Raw genomic sequence first — 15,526 nt, forward strand, 5'->3', positions numbered from 1 at the left:
ATGCTTGAAATATGATTCTGCTTGACCTTGCTCTAATCATCCATCTTCCTTTTCCGCAACTTGTGGCTTCTTACCTTAAATCTGACACTAAACAAGACATTTCAAGTCAACAAATGTGTGAAAGTCTATCCTAACTAGAGATATAAAGGCGAAAAAAGGTCACAGATGTAGGTCCTGCCCTCAAGGAACTGCTACTGAGTAGTGTGGATAAGACATGTATCAAATGAGTATAAACCAAGTTAAAAGGAAAGTTTATATGTGAAGCTGATAATGGTAATATGGAATCAAGGAAAAAGGAACCACTTCAGACCTAGGTAATCAGGGAAAGTATCCTGGAGAAATGGTGCTGGGGTTTGAAGACAGTGAAGAATTTCAACAGGCTGAAATGTGTATCTGGGTAGAAGAGAAAGGGGAGAATGGGGGGTAAAGAAGTCCATTCTAGACATGTAGAAAGATGTATGTAAATGTACGGAGGTGGGAGAGGGTAAATTTGGGACTGTTAAATAAAGCAGTCTGTCTGGAATAAAGTGTAAAGAAAAGAAGGTTTGGAACAAGATTATGGAAAAAAATTTAAATGCTAAACTAAGGATTTTGCATTTTACTCACTAGGGCAGAAACTGAAGATTTTTCAACGGAGGCGTGATGTGATCAGACCTTTATATTTGGAAACTATTTTGACAGACGTGCAAAGGACTGATTGGAAACAGAAGAGAATGGAAGCAGAGAGAACAGTTAGAAGACTATTAAATGCTGGATTTAAAGTCAGAAAACCAATCACATCCCACCTCTGCCATTTACTACCTTGGGCAAGTCACTTAACTTCCCAGGGCTTCAGTTCTCTCATCTATAATTGAAGAGTTTGGATTAGATGACCTCCAAGGTCTTTGTAAATTCTAGTTCTATGATCCTCAGTACTACCAAGTTGTGAGTTAATTAGAATGTGACCTGGGTGGTAGCCATAGGAATGGAAAGGAAAAGATATGTGAGAGACAAAATATCCAGACTTTCTTCAAATTTTTGAGTGTGTGCACAACTTTCTTTACTGCCTTTTTGTGTGTTTTTGAGGGTTTACATAATTACAAAGGCTCATAAATCAAACCATATGCAGAATCAAAAGAACAATGACTGAAGCTTCCCCAGTTTCTGCAGCAAATGGAAATGTGGTACATTTTCTCTTCTTCAAAGAGCTGCTGGAGCAAGTTCCCTTTGAATACTGACAAGTTGCTTTACTAAAAAGGCATGTGGAGTGGCTTTTCTTTGAATGCCACCAAAGTGGTTTCTATTGACATTTCAGTGGCAAATACTTTGGCAGGAAGGATTCTGCTTGGAACACAGACTCTGGTATCTGGTGGCCATGTAGGCAACTTGCACACCGGCTCAAGTGAGATGTTGCTTCACCCCAATTAGCTTTACTGAGTTAAAGCATCAGGGTAGACTAAACCAATCAGCAGCAAAGAGCAAAAGGAAAGAAAGAAGAAAAAGGAAAGGAAAACAAGTTTTTTTTGGCAAGATTTGAAAAGTAGGTGGAGAAAACAATTCCTTTCTCCAGTCTGAATAGGAAAGGAAGCAGTGAAGAGCCCTGCTCTTCAATGATTAAAACACTGGAAAGAATAACACAGATAATGACATGGAAGCTGGTGAAATTGTCAGTAGATGTAAATGATCTTTCCACTAAGGCAAGGAATGAAGTGCACCATTAAAATACATGCTGAATTTAGTACAACTTCCAGAAAGATAGTATCACTGAGCCTATACTGCAATAGCCTACCAGTTGGTCAGTTTGCCTCAAATCTCTCCAATCATCCAATCCTTCCTTCAATCAGCCATCAAAGTCATCTTCTTAAAATGCAGGTCAGATAACATCACCCCTCATCCCACTAGTCAATAAATTCTATTCTATTACTTTGGGGATCAAATACATAAAACCCTCTGTTTGGCATTTAAAGTCTATCATTGAGGACTTTTGAGGACAGAGCCAAGATGGTCCTGGAGTAGAGAAAGCACTCAGCTGAGCTCTCCCAACATTCTCCTCCAAACAATTTTTGGTAATTAATTTATTTTTAGTTTTCAACATTCACTTCCATAAGATTTTGAGTTTTAAATTTTTCTCCCTTCCACTTACTCCCCCACCCAGGATGGTGTACAATCTTATAAAGGTTCTACATATACGTTCATGTTACACATATTTTCCCATTAGTCATGATGTAAAGAACAATTAGAACTAATGGGAGAAACCATGAAAATGAAGCAATAAAACAAAACAACAAAGGAAAAGGAGAGCAAATAGTATGCTTCCATCTGCATTCAGACTCCATATTTCTTTCTCTGGGTGTGGATAGCAATTTCCATCATGAGTCTTTTGGAGTTGTCTTAGATTCTTGCATTGTTGTGACAAGTCAAGTCTATCAAAGTTAGTCATTCCATTATGTGGCTGTTATTGTGTACAATATTCTCCTGATTCTGCTCATTTTACTCTGCATTAGCTCATGTAAGTCTTCCTAGGTTTTTGAAGTCTGCCTGCTCATCATTTTTTATAGCACAATAGTATCCCATTACACTCATATACCACAACTTGTTCAGTCATTCCCCAACTGATGTACATCTCCTCAATTTCCAATTCTTTGTCACCACAAAAAGAGCTGCTATAAATATTTTTGTACATGTGGGTCCTTTTTTAATTTTCTGTATCTCTTTTTGAGATACAGACCTAGAAGTGGTATTGCTGGGTCAAAGAGTATACACAATTTTATAGCCCTTGCAGCATAGTTCCAAATGGCTCTCCAAAATGGTTGGATCATTTCACAACTCCACCAACAATGCATTAGTGTTCCAATTTTCCCACATCTTCTCCAACATTTATCATCGTCCTGTTTTGTCATATTAGCCAATATGATAGGTGTGATGTGGTACCTCAGAGTCGTTTTGATTTGCACTTCTCTAATCAATAATGATTTGAAACATTTTTTTTCATATGACTATAGATAGCTTTAGTTTCTTCCTCTGAAAACTGCCTGTTAATATCCTTTGGCCATTAATCAATTGGGGAATGACTTGTATTCTTATAAATTTGACTCAGTTCTCTATATATTTTAGAAATGAGGCCTTTATCAGAGACACTGGCCCAAAGCACTTGTAGATGAAACATCAGTGGTGGGACTAGATGTTAGAGACAGAAGCAGTAGCAGCCTCAGGAACTCTCAAGTCAGAGATGGTAAGGGGACCTGGCAACCAGTCAGAAAGAGATGACAGGCTACCTCTATGCTAGAAATGGACACAGGACCAGATGGTGTTTGGCAGCTCCATTGCCTATACCCACTTCTGGGTCACAGTTCAGGGACAGAGAGGAACATTTTTGGGCAAGAGGGAGTGGGAGCCCTGAGGGGCAGTATCACTTCTGGTCCCAAGGGAGGAGGGGCCCAGAGGAGTAGTAATGATGGCAGTCTCAAGAGAACAGGGACACTTCTTGGGTAAAGACTAGAGTACAGATAAAGAGAGCAGTGATCTCCTCACATCATACCACCATGGAAGCAATGGAACCTTCCAAACCCCCAGAACTAGTTTTGAAAACAGTATTGCAAAAAAGCCTGAAGCTTGAGACAATGCCCCTCCCCATCCAGGCCAGTAACAGAGCCCAACATTAGCATAAAGTTTCAAATTAAAAAATAAGGTGAAAAATGAACAAACAGCAACAAAAGAACCTGGCAATAAAAAGCTACTATGGTGATCGGGAAGCTCAAGAAACAAACTCAGAAGATAATGACATAAAAACGGCTACGAAATCTCAATGAAAAAATGGAATTAAACATAAGACCAACAAGAAATCCTGGTAGAGCTAAAAATGATCTTCAAATTTAAATAAGAGCAACAGAGGAAAAATTAAGTAAAGAAATGAAAGCAAAGAAGAAAAAAATTATAAAAAGATAATAGTCTGGTAAAAAGAGGCACAAAAATACTGAAGCAAATAACTCCTTAAAAATATAATTGACCAAATGGAAAAAGAGATACAAAAATTAGCTGGTGAAAATACATCTTTAAAGAAGAACTAGCCAAGGAGCAGCAAGGTGGCACAGTGGGTACAGCACCGGCCCTGAAGTCAGGAGGACCTGAGTTCAAATCTGGCCTCAGACCAAACACTTGACACTTACTAGTTGTGTGACTCTGTGCAAGTCACTTAACCATAATTACCTAACCAAAAAAAAAAAAAAGAAGACAAAAAAGACGAAGAAGAAGAGGAGAAGACAAAAAAGACAAAGAAGAGGAAAAGAAGAAGAAGAAGAAGAAGAAGAAGAAGAACTAGTCGAATGGAAGGGAAAAGGTACAAAAGCTCACTGAAGAAAATAATTCCTCAAAATTAGAATTGGGTAAATGGAAGCTAATGACTCCATGAGAAATCAAGGAACAATAAAACCAAGTTAACAGAATAAAATAATAGAAGAAAGTATGAAATATATCATAGAAAAAATGACCTGGAAAACAAATCGAGAAGAGATAATTTAAGAATGAATAGAACACCTGAAGGCCATGATCAAAGAATAAAGCCTAGACATCATATTTCAAGAAATTAACGAGGAAAATTGCCCCAATATTCTAGAAGCAGAGGATACAATGAAAATGGCAAGAATCCACCAATCACCCCCTCACCTCCTAAAAGAGATCACAAAATGAAAACTTCTAGGAATATTGTAGCCAAATTGCAGAATTCCAAGGTCAAACAGAAAATATTTCAAGCAGTCAAACAGAAACCACTCAAGCTGTGGAGGAAGAGTCTGGATCACTCAAGATTTAGCAGCTAAAAATTGAAGGACTGAAGGACTTGGAATGTGATATTCTAGAAGGCAAAAGGGCTGGGATTACAACTAAGAATAACATGTCCAGCAAAAATTAACATAATCTTTCCAGGGAAAAAATGATATTTAATGAAATAGAGAACTTTCAAGCATTCCTGATGTAAAGACTAAACCTGAGTAGAAAATGTGACTTTCAAATGCAAGACTCAAGAGAAATATAAAAAGGAAAACATAAAAGAGAAATAATAAAGACTCGATAAGGTTAAACTATTTTTCTATGTGGAAAGATGTTGCACATAACTTTTAAGAACTTTGTCATTATTAGCGCAGTTAGAAGAATTCTATATAGGAAGAGGGTGCAGAAGTGATTAAATTATGTTGGGATAATATTTTTAAAAATGTATAGATGAGAAGGATAGATTCACTGGGAAAAGGAGGAAGGAAAGGAAGAATGGGGAAAACAATCTCACAGAAAAGGTCCACAATGTAGAGCTTTTAAAATGGAAGAGAAAATGATAGGGCTTAGTGGGCACATAATGCTTGAACCTCACACATACAAGTTTGTTCAAAGAGAAAAATATGTATATATATGTATATACATACTCAATTGGTAATAGAAGTCTACCTTACCCATTAGGGAAGTGGTAGAGGAAGGGGATAATAGAAAAGGGGTAGGGATGATAAAAAGCAGGGCAGACAAAAGAAGGCACTGGTCAGAAGCAAAAGAGACTTCTGAGAAGGGACAGGATAAAGACAGAGAGAGAGACAGAGAGAGACAGAGACAGAGAGAACATACAATTACATTGTTGATGCAGAAAAAGCCTTTCACAAAATACAACTCCCATTCCTATTAAAAACACTAGAAAGCATAAGAATCAATGGGGCCCTTCTTTTTTTTTTCTTGGTAAGGCAATTGGGATTAAGTGACTTGCCCAAAGTCACACAGCTCGTACGTGTCAAGTGTTTGGTCTGAGGCCGGATTTGAACTCAGGTCCTCCTGACTTCAGGGCTGGCGCTCTATCCACTGCGCCACCTAGCTGCCCCTAGGAGCCCTTCTTAAAATGATAAGTAGTATCTATCTAAAACCATCAGTAAGTATTATATGTAATGGGGATAAAGCTGAAGCCTTCCCAATAAAATTGGAGTGAAGGAAAGATGCTCATTATCACCACTGTTATTTGATATTGTACTAGAAATGCTAGCTCTAGCAATAAGACAAGAAAAAAAATTGAAGGAAAAAATTAGCAATAAAGAAACAAAACTATCAGTCTGCAAATGATATAATGGTATATTTAGAAAACCCTAGAGAATCAACTAAAAAACTAGTTGAAACAGTAATCAATTTTAGCTAAATTGCAGGATATAAAATAAACCCACATAAACCATGAACATTTCTATATACTACTGAGAAAACCCAGTAGGAAGAGCTAGAAAGAGAAATTCCATTTCAAACAACTACAGATAATCTAAAATATGTTGGCATCTACCTGCCAAGACAAACTCAAGGCCTATATGAACACCATTACAAAACAAAGACAGACCTAAACACTTGGAGAAATATTAATTGTTAATTGGCAGGCTGTGCCAATATAATAAAAATAACAATTCTAAATTAATTTACTTATTCAGTGCCATACCAATTAAACTATCAATTAATTATTTTACAGAGGTAGAAAAAATAATCACAAAATTCATCTGAAAAAAAAACAAAAGGTCAAGAATAACAAAGGAATTGGTGAAAAAAAATATGAAGGAAGGAAGCCTAGCAGTTCAAGATTTCAAACCTTATTACAAAGTGGTAATTGTCAAAATAACCTGGCACTGGCTAAGAAATAGAGTGGTGGATCAGTATAATAGATAAGGTACATAATTCACCATAATAAATGACCATAGTAATCTAGTGTTAGATAAATCCAAAGATCCAAACTTTAGGGTTAAGAACTCAACATCTGACAAAAATTGCTGGGAAAACTGAAAAGCAGTTTGGCAGAAACTAGGAATAAATCAATATTTCATACTATATACAAAGACAAGGTCAAAATGGCTATGTCATTTAGGCATAAAGGGTGATATCACAGGAGCATGGAAAAATGTAGCTGTCAGATCTATGGAAAAGACAAGTGTTTGTGACCAAACAAGAGACAGATAGGATCATGGGAAGTAAAATACATAATTTCAATTATAGTATATGAACTTAAAAATCTTTTGCACAAACAAAACTAAGGCAGACAAAATAAGAAGGAAAATTAGGAAAAATGTTTACATCACGTTTCTCTGATAAAAACCTCACTTCTCAGATATATAGCTAACTGAGCCAAATTTATATTTTAAAAAATACTCCTCAATAAAAGGTCAAAGCAAATAAACATATAGTTTACAGAAGAAGATAACAAAGCTATTAATAGTCACATGTAAAAAGGCTTTAAATCACTATTTATTAGAGAAATGCAAATCATAGCAACTCTGAGATACTACCTGAAATATGCCATGTTGGCTAACATTATGAGAAAAGAAAAATGACATGCTGGAGTGCATATGGAAAAATTGGGATACTAATGCACTATTGGTGGAGTTGTGAACTAGTCCAACAATTTTGGAGAAGAATTTGGAACTATACCCAAAGGGCCATAAAACTGTGCATACCCTTTGATCCAGCAATACCATCACTAGGTCTATATATAAAGAGCTCAAAGAATAGGGAAAAGGGCCTAATTCCACAAAAATATTTATAGTAGCTCTTTTTGTGGTGGCAAAGAATTGGAAATTGAGGGGGTGAGCATCAATTGGGGAATGGCTGAACAAGTTGTGGTATATGATTGTTATAGAATACTATTGTGCTATAAGAAATAATGAGCAGGCTGACTTCAGAAAAACCTGGAAAGACTTGTACGGTCTGATGCTGAGTGAAGTAAGCAAAACCAGGAAAACATCATACATAGTAACAGCAATATTTTAATGATGTCTGACCATGAAATACTCAGCTATTCTGATCAAGACAATGATCCAAGACAATTCCAAGGGATGCATGATGAAAAAATACTATCCACCTCCAGAGAGAGAGCTGATGAACTCTGAATGTAGAATGAAGCATACTTTTTACTTTCTTCTTGTCTTGTTTTGTTTGTTTTCTTTTACAATATGGATAATACGAAAATATGTTTTGCATGAATTCACAGGTAAAATCAATATCAAATTACTTACCTTCTCAAGGAGGGGGGACAGCTAAGAGGAAAGCAGAGAATTTGGAGCTCAAATTTTTAAAAATGACAAAATTATTTTACATGTAATTGGGACATATTTAATGAAATAAATAAAATGTTTTTAAGAAGGCCATCATAACTTGCCCCACCACCACCTTTTTGGTTTTCTTACACATTATCCACCTCCACATACTCCGTAACAATGGCTCCACTTTCTTATTCATTATATATGACACTTCATCTTGTAACTTTAAATGTCTATCTCTAATGCCTAGAATGGTCTCTCCCTAAATCTCTACCTCTTGCATTACTTCAAGTCTCTGCTAGAGTCCTGCCTTTTGCAAGTAGCCTTTCCCAATCCTGCTTATTCTTAGTATATGCCCTCAAAAACAATCTCCAATTTACCCTACAGAAACCTTTGTATATGATTATTGCATGTTATCTCCTCCATTAGGCAATTCCTTAAGCACCTTGAGATCAGGAAATGCTTTTGTTGTTTTTCATTCTTTTTTATCCCTAGAGTTTAGCTCAGAGCTGGGCACATATACATATATAAATGTGTGTATATATGTATATATACATAATACTTTAAAAATGTTTATTGACTTGATTTGATGGAAAGGAGATTCATTTCTCTCCTTTGCCTGAATTCATTTCCACCTCCACAGCATTTCTCACAGTAGTCTTCTCTCCAATTACAACACCGCCTCCCTAGTTCAGTCTTTAATCACCTCTCACCCAGGCTATTGCAATAGCCTCTTAATTGGTTATCTTGTCTCAAGTTTCTCCCCTCTACAATCTATACTTTAGAAAGCCGTAAATCAGTGGTTTTTCCTAAAGCACAGAACTGACCATGACACTCACTTACACAAGAAACTCTACTAGTTACCTATTGCCTCTAGGATATGTTAAGGAATGTTAAGGGGTCCCTTCAACTTGCCTTTTTGAGTGGCCATATTTTCCTGAAACATGGGACCGAGAGTATGCAAAAGACCTGGAATGTGTCAAGAATGAAGCCCCTCCCTGAGCTGACATAATGTGTTGTTTGCAAACAAGCCTGGACCCCACACATGTCCTTGAAAGTCAAGACAGGGACCAGATAGTCTGCACCAGGCTGAGAAAACTGCTTGTGCAGCTGGGACCCTTGTAGATATGCAGACCATCGTATCTTCATAGACTAGCAGTTCCCAAGGGAAAAGAACGTGGCTTTTGCTGTTGCCGTGCTCCTCCCCTTCAGGAGGGGTTGTCCTTTTCCCACTTTTACTGAATCTTTCCCCCTCTTGTGCCACGCCCCCTTAGGTAGAGATTTGTGTTTCCTCCACCTTCCTTTGTTGTATTTTTATAAATATGCAAACTTCTATATGGATTATGAACTCTTTGGGTTCCACATGGATGTTCATTTCTCTTACAATAAACCTAGTTTTTACATAAGTTACATGAACTTATGATTGCCTGTTCACAGATAAAATACAAACTCTTCTTTTTGACACAAAGCCCCTGATGAACTGGCCTCAACCTACCTTTCTATCTGTATCACACAGTGCTACCTCCCACTCACTGCAGACCAGCCAAATCAATAGTTTTTTTATGGTTCTCCATGAAAGGCTATTCATTTCCTGTCTTCTTGCCTTTTTATTGGCTATCCACCTTCTCTGAACTGTATTCTCTTCTTACCTCTGTCTTCATCTCGGCTCAGTTCAGACAATACTCTGAGACCTTCTGTGATTCTCCCTTCCACTAGTACATTTCCCCTAAATTTCCCTTATTCTTATTTTACATACACCTATAGACATAGATGTTGTCTCTCATCCTCCCCCTTCCCCCAAACCCTGCTGCAACCTAACTGTAAATTCTTTAAGGACAGGAACTGTTTACCCTACCCTTTTGTCTTTTTATCCCTAGTGACTGACACAATGCTTGGAACATAAGATATACTTAATAAATGCTTATTGATAAATGGTTTTATAATAATAATAAAAATGACTAGCATTTCTATAGCACTTTAAGGTTTGCAAATCACTTTATATATAAATACATATAAAATTTTTCCTTACAACAGTAAGAGGTAACTTTTATTATTATCCCTATTTATGAATAAAAAAAGTGAGGCTGAGAAAAGTTAAGTGAGTTGCTCAGGATCACACAACTACTAAGTATAAAGGTGAAAAAGAGATTAATTGACTATTAGTTACCTTGGTTTTTTCATTCCAAATGTCTGTCTTCTATCATCAGCCAAGTGAGAAGTTACTACAGCCAGGAATGCAGTTAATGTCCCATCACTTTGATGAAGTGCCGGCGATTTCATTTTAAAATGTCTGTTTTTTAAATGACATTTTATATATTTCCAATGTACATAAATAACACTTGTTAGCACAAATTCCAGTCCATTGTATTTTTTGTTGGCAAGGACAGTTCTCCTACCTAAATGATAGGTTTATGATATTTAAAATCATTCCCTACATGTATGACTTCTTCCATAGTTTTGTTTCTGTTTATTTTTTTAACACTGTCATTTTTTTCCAGCCACCAACTCCTCTGCTATCAATTATCATTATAAAATAGCAAAACTTCTAGCCAGATGGAATGACTCAACATACTATGTCAGACTTTTTGGAATGCTCTCATAGGAAGTTTTTCCTTGCCTGAAATAATAGGATCTTCTGCAAAATACTATCTCCCTGTTTTGTGACCTATGATTATTACCCAACAGACAACAAAGTATGGAAAAGAATAAAATAGTTTTGGTAGCTTTTAAGATAAGCTCCTCTTTCTTTTAGGATTTTTTGTTTACTTCTTTTATTTTATTTTAATTCTTTGATAATTTTGTTTAATTCTTTCATTCTTAACCCTCATTAGGTCATTTTCTGGTTCTCTACTATGCCCAAGAATACAAAATTTTAAAAAAATATGTGTGTGTGTGTGTGTGTGTGTGTGTGCGTTACACATATACACACATATTCCTGGGTCTTAGGAAAAAACACAGTAAAAGAGAAAGCAAAGGATAGGCTTCTACCTTTAGAATAAGAAGTATATCACCTACATGAGGAATAAACAAATTGTGTATGTGAACGGACTATTATGCTGTAAAAAATATATAAATACATATACATATATATGGAAATAGAAGATTTCAAAGAGATGAAAAGACTTGTTTGAACAGTGAAGGCAGAAGAACCGCAAGAACAATTTATGCTATAATATCAATATTATAAAATCAATAATTTTAAATACATGTATAAATTGCTAAAGATTGAAATGAGCAAAAGCAAGAGAATAAAGACATTCTGAAAGCTGCAAGAACTCCGATTAACATAAGTATCACCCCTGATTTGAAAGAACTACTGATGAAACATACTATCCAACTCCTGAAATAGTGTACAGAATGAGACATGTTTTTTTGTTTTAAATAGTCAATGAGGGAATTTGCTTTGCTTGACTATGCATATTTGTTGTAAGAAATTTGCTTTCCTTCCCCTCTCCATGTAGTGAAGGGTAGAAGAAAAAAATAGATTGTATTAATTAAGAAAAAAATTAATTTAAAAAAGAACTAAAGGCTGTCCTGTACCACACCCCCCAACAAGAAAATACCCACAAAATTATTTCAGTGGTGACTTAAAAAGGACACATGGAAAGTAAATAAAAACAAATTAGGCCACTGAAAGGAACATGGTTTTAATGATTTGGGCTATTTCCAGTGCCTTCTGGAAGACCCAAGGGGATACTGAAGCAGAAAAATATAAGTCACAGGGGAGAGGGTTAGAAAGGGTTACAGGGGGTGGGTATAGGGTACAGATATCAATAGTTCAATTCACAGTATACACGTAATAACCAATGTGTACTTGAAATGTTAACATAAGGAAGTGACATTAAAATTTGGTAGGGTTAGGCTCACAACTAAGATGAAACTTTCTCTAAAGGAAAGATATAGAAGAAAAACAATGAATGGCAGCATAGCATGTCAAGGAAGTAAACATCTGTATGGAAATTGAGAAACCTAAGTGGGGAGGGAGTTATAGTGCTACAAATATTTTGATCCTTTGTTATTAGGCCTCTGATTCCAATCCCAGGAAACAAACTTAATAAGCAGCCTGAGGATTCAGAAAAGCTTATATCTATTCTGGCCCTTGTAGTGCTTTTCACATCTGACTCAAAAGATTGTGATACATAAAGAAGATAAGTTGATTGCCCTAACTGGGATAAAATCCTTTAAGAGGCACCTTCAAACTTCCATGATGGGAGTACCTAGAAAGGCTCACGTTCCTTTAAAAAGCAAGACTGAATGGAAAAGATGTTTTAGCACAACTGATCCTTCTTTAAGAAATTTATTCATTCCATTTCTAGGTTCTGTTCTTTTTTGGACCTACACACAACCACTTCCTTACTCCCCTTTAAATGGCTTTTATGTCAATCCATTGCATTGCCTACAAATCTCCCTCGGCCATCCATTATTACTTGTCATTCATGAATTTGTTGTTTTGTTGTTTGTGCTGGGTTTTTTTGTATTGTTGAAGACATAACTGAAGCTTAAGTTTTCGACACACAAAGAGGAGATAGAAAGCCAATACCTTGTTAAGTAGAATCAAGATACACAATGACCTCAGCAGGCTAAAATAATAATCCAGAACAGGCGTTCTTAACCTTTTTTGCGCAGCCTAGTGAAGGGCATGGAGCCCTTCTTGGAATAATGTTTTTAAAAGCATGAAATAAAGTACATAGGACTGCAATGGAAACCAATTGTATTGAAATGCAGTTATCAAAATATTTTAAAACCAAATTCACAAACCACAGGTTAAGAAATTCTGACCTATAAAAAGGAATAAGATAAAATTCAATAATTAAAAAGGCAGACTCGCATGTGTGTTCAAAAAAATGAGTAAGACCTAAGAGCCAAGATGGTGGAGTACCAGGAAGAAATATAGCAGAGGCTTCCCCCAACACAAATACACACACACACGCATACACACACACACACACACACACACACACACACACACACACACATATATACACCACATACAAGCAGATACATTAGACCAAACCTGATCAAGAAATTAGAAGAACAAAAATCACAGTAAGTAATTTTTCTAGCCATGGTTGGCATAGAAAGGTAGAGAAAGAGGTCTGGAGACAGTAAAGGTAAGGTTTAAGTTGTGTAGCAGGGTAAATAGAGTTTCTAAGTCTAGCAAAGAGGGCTCAACATTGATTCCAGAAGACTAATGATGAAACATACTACATATCCTCTAACAGACAGGTGGAAAACTCAGAAGAATGAAGATTGAGGCATATTCTGGACAATTTTTGGACTGCATTTGGACAACGTGGAATTGATTTTTTACTATACACATTTATAACTGAGGTTTTCTTTTCCATTATTTCAGAATTGGTGGGAGAAACAGAAGGTAGATTTTTATTGATTTAAACAAATACACTCCTTTCCAGCTGCAAAAATATAGGATAGAGAAGACCAGGTTTGATAATGGTTCACATGAAAAAGACCTGAAATATTCAGTGAATCCAAACTCAAAAGAACCAAAAGTATAATATCCTTGGATCCAAAATAGCAATTTTTTTAAAAAATAGCAGTTATTATGAGTTTATAACCCCAAATTAACTAAGTATTAGCAGAAGATGAAACTGTCAGATAATACCTGAAAGAGTGCTTACTCAGTTGTGACTGAGTTTTGAACAACTTCTGAATAATCATTGGGCAAATGTGATTTTTTACAACATAAGAATAGCCAATATGCTCCAAAGACTAGAATGATAGAATAAATAGTCATTCAATATAGAACAAGAAAATCTCACATCCATCATGCTAGACATTTGTAATCTTGGAGACGATGGAAAATTTGTTGTTTGTACCTGAAAATGTTTAAATGCAACTACTGGGTATAGGAGAAGGAGGAGGAGGAGGGAGGAGTCACAATTTTTTCCCATTTTAAAATTTCTGGCTTAATCATTCATAGCTACTTAATGATAATAATGTTATTGAAAATCAAATGAGAAAATATATGTAATGAACCTTGCAAACCTTAAAATGCTACATGAATGTGAGCTATGATGATGCTGATGCTGATAATGACAGTGACAACTCATATTTGTATAGAACTTTAAGTGACTTGTCCAGTATCACACAGCTATTAAGTGTCAAGTATCTGGTCTGAAATCAAATTTGAACCCAAGTCCTCCTGACTCCAGGGCCAGTGCTCTATACCCTGCGCCACCTAGCTGCCCCTAGAATTTTTAAGATATATAAACTTCTATAAACCCTAAAGCACTTGGCATGGAGGACTTATAATAATATAACTAATTTTAATGTATGTTTAAGACTAAAGCATTTGTATAGGTAAATAGCAACTACAGGTAAGCAGGGACTGCACAGACAAACTGAAGAGTTAAAGTGAGGTCCCTACAAATCTCAGACTCTGCCTGCTGTGGGAAGAATAGATTGCCATTATTCCTCTACACTGATTTACATCAGTCAGTACTCCCACCTCATTTTGCCTGTTAGGGCACAGCCTATGAGTCATCACTTGAGAATAATATATAATAACGCCACACTAAAAAATAGGTAGGGGCAATTCACCAATGGATTTCTTTCTTGATAGTCTTGTTTTATTATTAAATTCTGATAACTTGGTAAAATACTGTAAATTGTGAGGTACTTTGTACTGACTACTAATATGTAATCTTTACCTACAGACTGCAGCCCTTAACTGGAAGCTTTTGAGAGAAAATAACATATTTTTTAAAAAATCTGGCATCTTAATTTAAAACTTTCATAAATTTTTTAGAAAAATTTGTCATCCTTTATCTGTTTGCTATAAAATATGTTTTTGTGTAAAGGAATAAATGACATATTCTTCATTTTAACTCATAATAGCAGTTGGAGAATAGACACATAAGGGTTCACATGTTCTGATATTCGTTATTTTGATTCTCTGATGAATTTTAGTGAATATGTTTCAAACAGCCAAGGTTTTCTTTAAATGCTCAACCTAATGACAAAAGAGAATATCCCTTACAGATGGCTCTTACAATGAATGTTATTTTATGTTTTAACTTAGCTAAAACCTTGGGGAAAGTTTTTTTGAAACAAAACTCACAGAGGTAAGGCAGGGATGGCCTGATCATAGACCACATACTGCAAAATGTATATCTACAACTACCCTGACTTAAACCACAGGTGAATACTACAAACCAAAGGTAGGAAATTTAGAGAAAAAAAACAGAAAGTATCTATGTGTCTACATGTATATAAAACACACAAGCTCCTTATTAACAAAAAATCATATCACTCAATTTTGGAAACTAGTGGTAGACAAAAAAAGCCCATTATTTTGCCCATAGTTATAGTCTGAGACGCAGCAGAACAGAGGAGAAAGAACCGAACCTCAAGTCGAGAAGAAATGAGGGTACAAGTCCTGTCTCAGACACAAGGTTCCTGTGACAATAGGCCAGTTCAGTTAAACTCTCAGAGGCCCAAGAAACTCTTTAAAATTGAGTTTCAGAGAAGTTAATTGCCAGCCTGCTTTATTG

General features: G+C 35.9%; 1 protein-coding gene across 7 annotated transcripts in view; it reads right to left on the bottom strand.

The window, feature by feature from the left end:
• PLCB4 (phospholipase C beta 4) overlaps positions 1–15,526 on the bottom strand; it is a 473,095-nt gene that overhangs the window by 282,970 nt on the left and 174,599 nt on the right. The gene's annotated exons all lie outside the window — the stretch shown is intronic.

This window comes from Vombatus ursinus, unplaced genomic scaffold (assembly GCF_900497805.2).
Source record: "Vombatus ursinus unplaced genomic scaffold, bare-nosed wombat genome assembly UNPS02014841.1, whole genome shotgun sequence".
Classification (NCBI taxonomy): domain Eukaryota; kingdom Metazoa; phylum Chordata; class Mammalia; order Diprotodontia; family Vombatidae; genus Vombatus; species Vombatus ursinus.